We start from the raw sequence: 10311 nt of genomic DNA on the forward strand, positions 1-10311 counted from the left end.
CAGCCCTAATACCAGTTCTCAGTGGGACCTACACAGAGCCTCAGCTTTGTTTTCTGTGAAACAGGGGTAATATTTGTTTCTAAGGACATTATGAATAGAAGACATTGAATACAGAATGCATCTGCAAAATGTCTGGGAAGTGCCCACTCACCCTTCTCACAGTTTCAATTAAGATATCGCCGCACAATGATCATCAAAAAAAGACGGTCACGGAAGTTCATTAAACTAAGACTGTTAACACCTCAGCCCAGGGATTGGGAATCACTGTTTTAAACAATAAGACAAAGACAGGCTTTTTCTATTAAAACTCAGGACCTACCAGACAAAGAAAGAAAAGATAATTACGAGAATGTGTATATTCATAGATCTACATCTGAGGTGTGAAGACAGTCATATTCCATTACGTATAGACTCACAGATGCAGCCACACGCTAATGTGTTCATCTGAGGTCACAGATAAACTACAGAAGACAGAATGCATGTAGGAAAACATAAAACCCTAGGGAAATAACCCCAAGTCTCGTAAATCTCACTGCCTTATATGACAACTATTTTGAAATTTGAAGAGGACTGTGTGAGGTGACAGACTATGGTGATTATATATTTTAAAAAGGTGTGAGATCTGCTTGAATGCTTTCCCTGCCCACCCTGCGCCCTCTACCTTGTCCTACTTAGTATCTCCTAATACACCTTTCACCGTTCTCTGTTTCAGTGTCTGCTTCTAGCAGGACTTACTCTCACTCCCCATCGAGTACACACAGTGCGGTTCCTATACACACAGATAACAAACTAGCAGAAATTGCAGTGACAGAGGATAGTAACAAGCTCACCTTTTGTGCAGGGGAGCCTGAGAGAGTTTTCTGGGGTGGTGGTAACTTCCTGTATCTAGACTTATGGGGTGCTTGTGCTCATGTATTTTAGAAATATTCACTGACTCCCTGGTCAGATAGACAAGTATCTGTCCCTAGCATATGGCTGATTTCTAATGGTAAGGTATGGTAGGGTAAGGATGAGGGACGAGCAGTGACTGTGGGAGAGGAGTGAGGAGGCCACACATGGAGTCAGACCCTCGCCCAGGGTGCCAGGTCTCCACAGACAGCAACCTTGTGTAGGAGGACTCTGAGGAGCACAGATTTCTTGATCAGTCCTGTGAACTCCATAATCCTCCTCCAGATTTCTCACTGAGGGATGGACAGGGCAGAGGCCAGCAGCTGGAGGACGCCCTGATCATGGCTGGAGTGAAGCAGTGGACCTGGGGGATTTGGTCAGAGAAAGGGACAGGCAGAAGGTAGGGACAGGGAGTTTGAGAGACAAAGGGAAGAGAAGGGAATATTTTCTACTGACTTCACCCACATTTCTGTGTGAACAAAAGGAGATTCTTGTCTCCAAGGGTAGGGAAGAGGGCTGGCAAAAAGATAGAGTGACATTCTCAGTTCAAGTGTCCAGGGTATCTGCCTTGCTCTTGAATACCTAACACAGGAAGCCCATGCTTTCTGTCATAAGTGGAACTGCAGCTCATACCATTTGGTGAAAACTGAAGCAATTATGAAGCCCTCATCATTAAAGCACTGCAACAAGATTATGTGAACATACAGAGAGATACAATAGAAGACAAAGTCCAAAGGTCGACAGACTGCAATACTTATGGGAATATAGACTATCGGAAAAGAAGGTACCCCAAGGTAGACATTCAGACACCTGGGCAATATCTGAAAAGGTAAAAAAAAAAAAAAATTTAGTCCTTCAAAAGCAACATTAGCGTTAGACACAAAGAGATCGTGATGTAAGGTTTAGGGAGAAACCATATGATTTCATGTTGCTGTACCCATGAGATCAAGTCTCATCAAATTATACCCTTTAACTTGAGGCTACTCGTTATATGTAACTTATACCTCATTAAAGAGAGTTTCAAAACATAAAATACTAGGAGAAAATGTGGGCAAGTTCCTTTCTAATCCTGAAGTGCATGGGTGATAGGAGTCTGTCCGCCCATGTGTCAAAAATCCAAAATAATAAGACATTTAAAAAATTAATAATTGCAGAGGAAGAGGACCCTGAGTTCACCCTGTCCCATGTTTTCAACTACATAACATCCACGTCCAAGTCCATAAACCACACAGCGATCCAAAGAGTGGCAGAACAAACTCTACACCTAAATAGAAAGAAGCTGCATCTGAAAGGTTAGGAAGGTCAGAAAGGTGGAGGGCGGCTGCCTGCAGGGAGGGCAGAGAAAGTGAGCCCTCACACCAGGGAGCTCACACAGGGAAGACTAATCCTCCTAACATTTGGCTTTAAAACCCAGAGGGGCTGAATTCCCTTGAGTTTGGATCCTGGAGCTTTGGAGGTCAGCTGACCCAGCACTGGGTGATCCAGGAGGGTGAGTGATAGCCAGGTCCCTGCCTGTGTGGAGAAGAGGCAATGTAAACGTGGCAGTTTATGCAATGCGGAGGCAACAGGAGACAGAACTGTTCGTGCTGATTTCTGAGTGCGTTGGGGGACTTCAACAATGAGGGAGGTCACACGCATCATTTTTATCCTGCACCCCCGCAAAACAAGCACAGAGGCACCTACCATGGGGTGAGGCTGCACAGACACTTGCTGCCTAACCCATTAGCAGTGGGCCAGTCCCAAGGGTTCACTGGGGGACTCGCCCACACCAAGCCTGCTGGTCTCAGTGCTGGTCTCAGAGCAAACTTTGTTAAAACCACACAGGCACCCCGTGTGGCCAGCTGCATGCACAGCTGCCAAAGCATGCTGTGCACATCTGCACTGCACCCAGGTGTGCACCCCCCACCACCCTCATCTGTTTCACCTAGCCACATGCCCCCAGCCACTGATGCACTCCGTGCAGAGCCTCAAGCCCCTGGCTGCCCTGGTCCATGGCCCCCAGCCACCAAAGGACATCAGGAAACCTGGCATAGGACTAGTAGCCCTGTGCAATTTTGCTAACACTCCTGCCCTGCTCCCAAGTCACCCAGCGGGCATATCACCCCACAGCTGGCCTGCCTGGGTCCCACTAATACCACTGAGAGCAAGCACAGCCCACAACAGGCACACAATCAGTGCAGGCACCTACAATGAAAGGAAAAGTAACCCAGACACTACAGCAGGGAGTGAGTGATATCCCTAAGATATTCTCCTGAAGGTCCAGGTCCTGTAAATAGAGACGTGCACTGCTGAGGATTCCAGGACCTCTTATTCATAAATTCATTAGTTTCAAGAGCATAAGGCACAGCTGACTTTCTTAACACAGAGAAACAGAGCCAGAGAGACAGACAAAATAGGGACAAAGAGCTGTTTATCCACAATGAAAGACCTAGCCAAAGCCACAGCCAGAGATCTAAGCCAAAGTGATAGAAGTAACATACCTGATACAGAATTTAAAGCAATGATCACAAGGATACTCACTGGAGTTGCAAAATGAGTAGAAGAGTGAGACCCCTGACATTCAGATAAGGAATAACACAGTAGACAGTGAGGATACAATATATGAGAAACATGCTCGCTGGAAGGAACAGAGGGACGGAAGAAGCAGAGGAACAAACTAGTGACCTCGAAGACTGAGTAATGGAAATTAATCACACTGAACCAAACAGAGAGAACAGAATTCTGCAACATGAGATGAGACTAAGGGAACTCAGTGATTACAGAAAACATAATAATATTAATATTATAGGAGTCCCAGAAGAAAGAGAAAAGGGGGCAGAAAATTAATTGGAGGAATTAATAGCTGAAAACTTCCCTAATTGGGGAAGGGAAACAAACATCCAGATCCAAGAGACTAGAGAACTCCCATTAAAATCAACAAAAGCAGTCCAACACCCAGACATATAGTAAGCAAACTTGCAAATTACAGTGATAATAAAGAAAAACTCTTAAAACCATCAAGACAAAAGAAGTCCTTACAAGACCCATAAGGCTAGCAACAGATTTCTGAACAGAAACCTGGCAAGCCAGAAGGGAGTGACAGGACATATTCAAAGTGCTGATTGGAAAAATCAGCAGCCAAGAATACTCTATCCAGCAAGGCTATCATTCAGAATGGAAGGAGACACAGTTTCCCAAACAAAAACTAAAGGAGTTTGTACCACTATACCAGTCCTTCAAGAAATATTAAGAGGGACTCTGAGTGCAAAGGAGAGACCAAAAGTGACAGTATAGAGGTACAAGACACAAATCACGTAAAAAATGAATATTTCTGTAAAAAATCAGTTAAGGAACTCAGAAAAAATGGATTTGAAATATAGTAACATTTACCAAAAACCTAGGGAAGAGAAAAAAATGGGTCCAAAGGTAAAAGACCATCAACTTAATACAATCTGTTAAATGCAGAAGAGGTTACATAAAAACCTAACAGTAACCATATATCAAGAAACAGTCGTAAATATGCAAAGAATAAAGAGAAAGAAATGAAAATGTATCACTAAAGAAAATCAGCAAAACATGAAAGAAAGACAAGAAAGGATCAGAGAAACTCATGAGAAACCACAACAAAACAGGTCACAAAATGGCAATCCATATATACATATCAATCATTACTTTGAAGGTAAATGGAATGAATGCTCCAATCTAGAGATGTACGGTGTAAGAATGGATGAAAAAACAAAACAGGTTTATATGCCTACCAGTGACCCATTTTACACCTCAAGAATGATAGTGAGAAGATAGAGAAACAGCACATAAGTGAATGTCAAAAGAAAGCTGAAGTAGCAATACTTGCATCAGAAAAAATACACTCAAAACAAAGTACATAATAAGAGACAGAGGAGGACACTATATAAGAGTAAAGGGTACAATCCAAAAAGAAGATATAACAACTGTAAATATATCCCACAATTAATTGGGATTTATTCCCAAGCTGCAAGGGTGGTTCAATATTCGCAAATCAATCAATGTGATACAAGATCTCAACAGGAGAAAGGATAAGAACCATATGATTGGGGCACCTGGGTGGCTCAGTCATTTAACAGTCCGACACCAGCCTCAGGTCTGGACCTCATGATTCGTGAGTTCAAGCCCCGAGTTGGACTCTGTGCTGAAAGCTCAGATCCAAGAGCCTGCTTCAAATTCTGTGTCTCCCTCTCTCTGCCCCTCCCCTGCTCACACTCTCTCCAAATTAATAAATGTTAAAGAAAAGAACCATACGGCCATTTCAATCCATGCAGAAGAAAGCATTTGACAAAGTACAACATCCATTCATGATTATAACCCCCTCAAGTAGGTTTACAGGGAACATACATTGATGTGATTAAGGTTATCCATGAAAACCCAGTAGCTAACATCATCCTTAATGGGGAAAATCTGAGAGCTTTTCCTCTAAGGTCAGGAACAAGACAAGGATGTTTATTCCCACCACTTTTAATAAACAGAATACTGGAAGTCCAAGCAACAGCAACCAGACAAAAAAAAACCAGAATAAAACCAAATCAAATAAAATAAAATAAAAATTAAATAAAATCCAAATCTTGAAGAAGTAAAACTTTCACACTTTGTAGATTACATGACACTATATATAGAAACCCTAAAAAGTCCACCCAATAACTGCTAGAACTGATAAATGAATTCAGCAATGTCACAGGAGACAAAATCATTGTAAAGAAATCTGTTGCATTTCTGGAACATAATGAAACAGTAGGAAGAGAAATTAAGAAAACAGTCCCATTTACAGTTGCACACCAAATAAGATATCTATGAATAAATCTAACCAAAGTGGTGAGCAACCTATACTCTGAAAACTATAAAACACTGATGGAAGAAATTCAAGATGACACAAAGAAATGGAAGGGTCCATGGACCCATTCCATGCTCATGGGTCAAAAATACAAATATTGTGAAAATGTCTATACTTTCCAAAGCAATTGACACAATTAATGCAATCTCCATCAAAACACCAACAGCATTTTTCTCCGAACCACAACAGTCCTAAAATTTGTATGGAACCACAAAAGACCCCAAACTTCAGAGTAAACATTCTTTATGTGAAGTGATAATTATGGATGGTATTATGCCTCTGGATCTTCTGCTCCAAAACACGTTAACTCTGGCCTAAGCATCTGAACAAACGTTAGACATATCCCAACCAAGGATCATTCTACAAAATACATTCTACAAAAGTACCCTCAAAACTTTGCAGATTATGAAAAATATGGAAAATCTAAAAATTGCCATGGCCAAGTGGAGCCAAAGGAGACAGGATGACAAAATGTAATGTACCAGCTGGGATGAGTCTGGAACAGACGAGGTTAAAACCGAAGAAATCTGAGTAAAAATATAAGCTTTAGTTAATAATACCATATCTCTTTGGGATATTGATTGTGATAATGTACCAACTCATGTGACATCAATAGAAAACAGTCTGAAGTATGTGGACACTCAGTACTATCTTCCTAATTTTTTTGGTAATTAGAAACCCATTATGAATGAAAAGATTATTAGTAATCATGGTTTTATTTTTTCAACACATAATATTATACAATTAGTTCTAGTATTAGTTACTAGTGATTGATTGACATTTACCTATTCTTATTGTTCTTACTATGTTTAATTTAAATAATAGCATTCATGTTACAGAAAACTGAATGCACAATGATACACAATTCATAGAAACATCTCCTTTACATATTTTAAGAACACATATATATGTGTGTGTATATATGTGTGTGTGTGTGTGTATATATATATATACATACATACACACACCACTGTATTATGTGGTATGTAAATTAACTGTTTTTCTTATCTTGAATGAGCATGTCATTGAATGGCTTTCCATAAAGGTGGTTATCCTAGATAATGAATGATACTCAGATTTTACAGGATGTACTTCACATCATGCCTGAACATTTTCAAAAAAAAAAAAGTAAAAATGGCCAGATGATTCATTGTGACTGGCTCACTTATTCTAAAGAATCCTTGTTTTAATATTTTCATGCATATTTTTAGCAGGAATAAAACAATCAAATATTTCCAAATCAAAGAGATATTCAAAGACTGGAAGAACGATAGTGAGTTCAAGGGGTTTCAGAAGGAAAAGATGTGACCATGACGTGGCAGTCACAGGCAGGCAGCTTTCTCTGAGCCACTTAAACAGGTTTGCATGAGTAGATGTCCATCACAGCATGTGACTTGCCAAAGGGGAAGACCCAGAAGTACAGGAGGGAAAGACAACGCTTTAGGAAGAGGTGACTTGGAAAGGGTGCTTCTGTGCCTAAGTGATGGCTCAGCAGCCTGGCTGGGCGTCCCTGGGTCAAAGATTTCAACAGGCCAGCAGTAACGTAGACTCACAAAGTTCTTAGTAACTTAGATCAAAGTAACTTAGACCCACAATGATCTTAGAGTCACAGAGTTGATCTTCATCTATGATTAGGAGATGGTCATAGTTCCACAGGATATGAAATTGGGCCAGCAGTAGATGGCTAAAATATTATTTAAGAGCATATTTTTAATAAAAAATGGATGTGTAAAAATTTGGGTTCGGAATGTTAAAAAAAATCACAGGCCCATCATGGAGTTACTTACATTAAGGCCCCATGTCACCAAACCTAGTTTCATTCCTGCAGGAATGTAACCTTTAACCAGTCAACAAAGAATTTCCTAGTCAGTGCTGGAAATTTAACTGATAGATCCCTGCCATTCCCCTCAGGGAGGCCATCTTGCCTAAATAAGGTATTCTGTGCCACAATTTTTTTTTCAGTTTATTTATTCTGAGAGAGACAGAAAGAGCGCACATGCAAGGGAAGGGCAGGGAGAGAGGGAGAAAGAGAATCCCACGACCACGAGGTCATGAACTGAGCCAGGATCAAGAGTCAGACACTTCACCAAGCCATCCAGGCACCCCAAGAATGTGAAGTTTCAAAGGTTAGCAGGCTTGGCTGGGACACAGCTCTGGGGGCACTGGCTTACTCCTGGAGAGAAGGCAGCAAACTACTTGCAGGCATATGGCATGGAAACAGTGGTCTGTACAACGCCTGGCAAACACAGTGGGGAGATTATACACTCATCTTGGAGAGCATCCCTGTGAGGCAGTGGTCACAAAGAGGGGACAAAGGAACTGGGACAGAGGAGCTGGGTGACACCATTTCCCTCCTCTGCCCCGCAGCATAAACACAGAGCCACCTGCTGGAAACAAGGCAATTCCCACACTGACTGCCTAACCTGCTTAGATCAAAGACCACACCCTGTGCTCTGGCAAGACTGGCCTTCCAGGTCAAGCTTGCCTCCATCCCAATGGAGCTGGCCCCTTCCCCAGAAGACCAGCAGAAGCCCCTGACCACAGCACCTCTCTTGACCAGACAGTTGTGCAGGGCTTCAGTTCTAGTGGCAGTCGTTCCAAGTCTCATTTAACAAGCAGATCAGAGCAGACCTAGATAAAACTCACCACGTTCCGGCCAAGGACCATACATTGCCCATACGACTGGCCTGAAGGATAGTGCAGCCAGAACACAAAACAGTGCACGCAACACACACCACAGACACTCCCTGATGTGCCCGGCCCTGGACACTAGATGACATAATAAAGGCCACAAATAAGGGGTGGTTAAACAACATGCTACTAAACGAATGGGCCAACCAGGAAATCAATGAGAAAATACACTGAAACAAATGAAAACGAAAATGAAGATGCACTGGTAAAAACCTTTGGAATGAGGCAAAAGCAGTCTAAGATGGAAGTATATATAGCAATACAAGCCTACCTTACAGAGCAAGAAAAATCTCAAACAATCGAAACATACAACCAAAGGAATGAGAAAAAGAACAATGCAAGCTTAAAGACAGCAGAAAGAAGGAAATAATAAAGATTAAGGCAGACATAAGTGATAATAGAAACTAGAAAAACACTAGACCAAATCAGTGAAACCAGGGGCTGGTCTTTAAAAACAGTAATCACCTTGAAAACCTCCTAGGCAGACTTTTCACAAAGAAGAGAGAAAGGACTCAAGTAAATAAAATCACAAATAAGACAGGAGAAATAACAGTCCACAACACAGAAATAAGTTAGAAGATAATATTAGGGAAAACGATAGGCAACAAATTGGACACTCTGAGAAACATGGATAAATTCCTCGAAACACATAAACTACCAAAACTGAAACAGGAAGATACATAAAATATGAAACCAGAAAGAAATTGAATCAGTAATAAAAAAATATCTCCCCCAACACAAGAAGAGTTCAGGGCCAGCTGGCTTCACTGATGAATTCTACCAAACATTTAAAGGAGAGGTGATATCTATTCTTCTCGAATTCTTACAAAAAATAAAAAAGAAGGAAAACTTACCAATTCATGTCATCAGGCCATCATTACCCTGACACCAAAACCAGATAAAGACTCCCCTAAAGCAGAAAACTGCAGGGGACCCTGGGTGACTTGGTTGGTTGACTGTCCAACTCTTAACTTCAGATTAGGTCATTATCTTGCAGTTCCTGGGTTCGAGTCCCACATTGGACCCTGTGCTGACAGTGTGGAGCATGCTCAGGATTCTCTCTCTCTCCCACCCCTCTGCCCTCCCTCACCTTTATATACTCTGTCTAAGTAAATGAATAAACATTTAAAAATGTACTTAAAATTTTTTTAAATAAAACTGCAGACCAATAGCCTGATGAGTATGTATGCAGAAATTCTCAAGAAAATACATTCAAACTAAAGTCAGCAATACATTAATAGAATCATTGACCGTGATCAAGTGGGATATACTCCTGGGCTGCAAGGGTGGTTCCACATTCAGAGATCAATCAACACGATGCACCACAGTAATAGAAGAAAGGAGAAGAACAATATGATGCTTTCCACAGATGCAGGAAAAGCATTTGACAAAATGTCACATCCATTCATGATAAAAACCCTCAGCAAAGTAGATTGAGACTCAACCTACCTGCACATACTAAAGGCCATCTGTGAAAAACCCACAGCTAATCTCATCCTCAATGGGGAAAAACTGAAAGCTTTTCCTTGAAGGTCAGGAACAAGGCAGAGATGACCCCTCACACCACTGCTACTCCACATAGTATTGGAAATCCTAGACACAGCAATCAGACAACAAAAAGAAATAAGAGGCACTAAATCGGCAAGGAAGAAGTGGAACACTCGCTATTTGTAACTGACATGATGCTCTCTATAAAAAACATGAAAGACCCCCATAAAAATTGCTAGAAGTGATACATGAGTTTCACAAGTCACAATATGCAGAAATCAATGTACAGAAATCTATTGCGTTTCTATAGATGAATCACGGATTAACAGAAAGAGAAAGTAAGGAATCAATCCCATTGACAGGTGCACCAAGTACCACAACATACCAGGAATAAACCCAAC

The sequence above is a fragment of the Puma concolor genome, chromosome A2, assembly GCF_028749965.1.
Source record: "Puma concolor isolate L17-30 chromosome A2, mPumCon1.1.hap2, whole genome shotgun sequence".
Classification (NCBI taxonomy): Eukaryota; Metazoa; Chordata; class Mammalia; order Carnivora; family Felidae; genus Puma; species Puma concolor.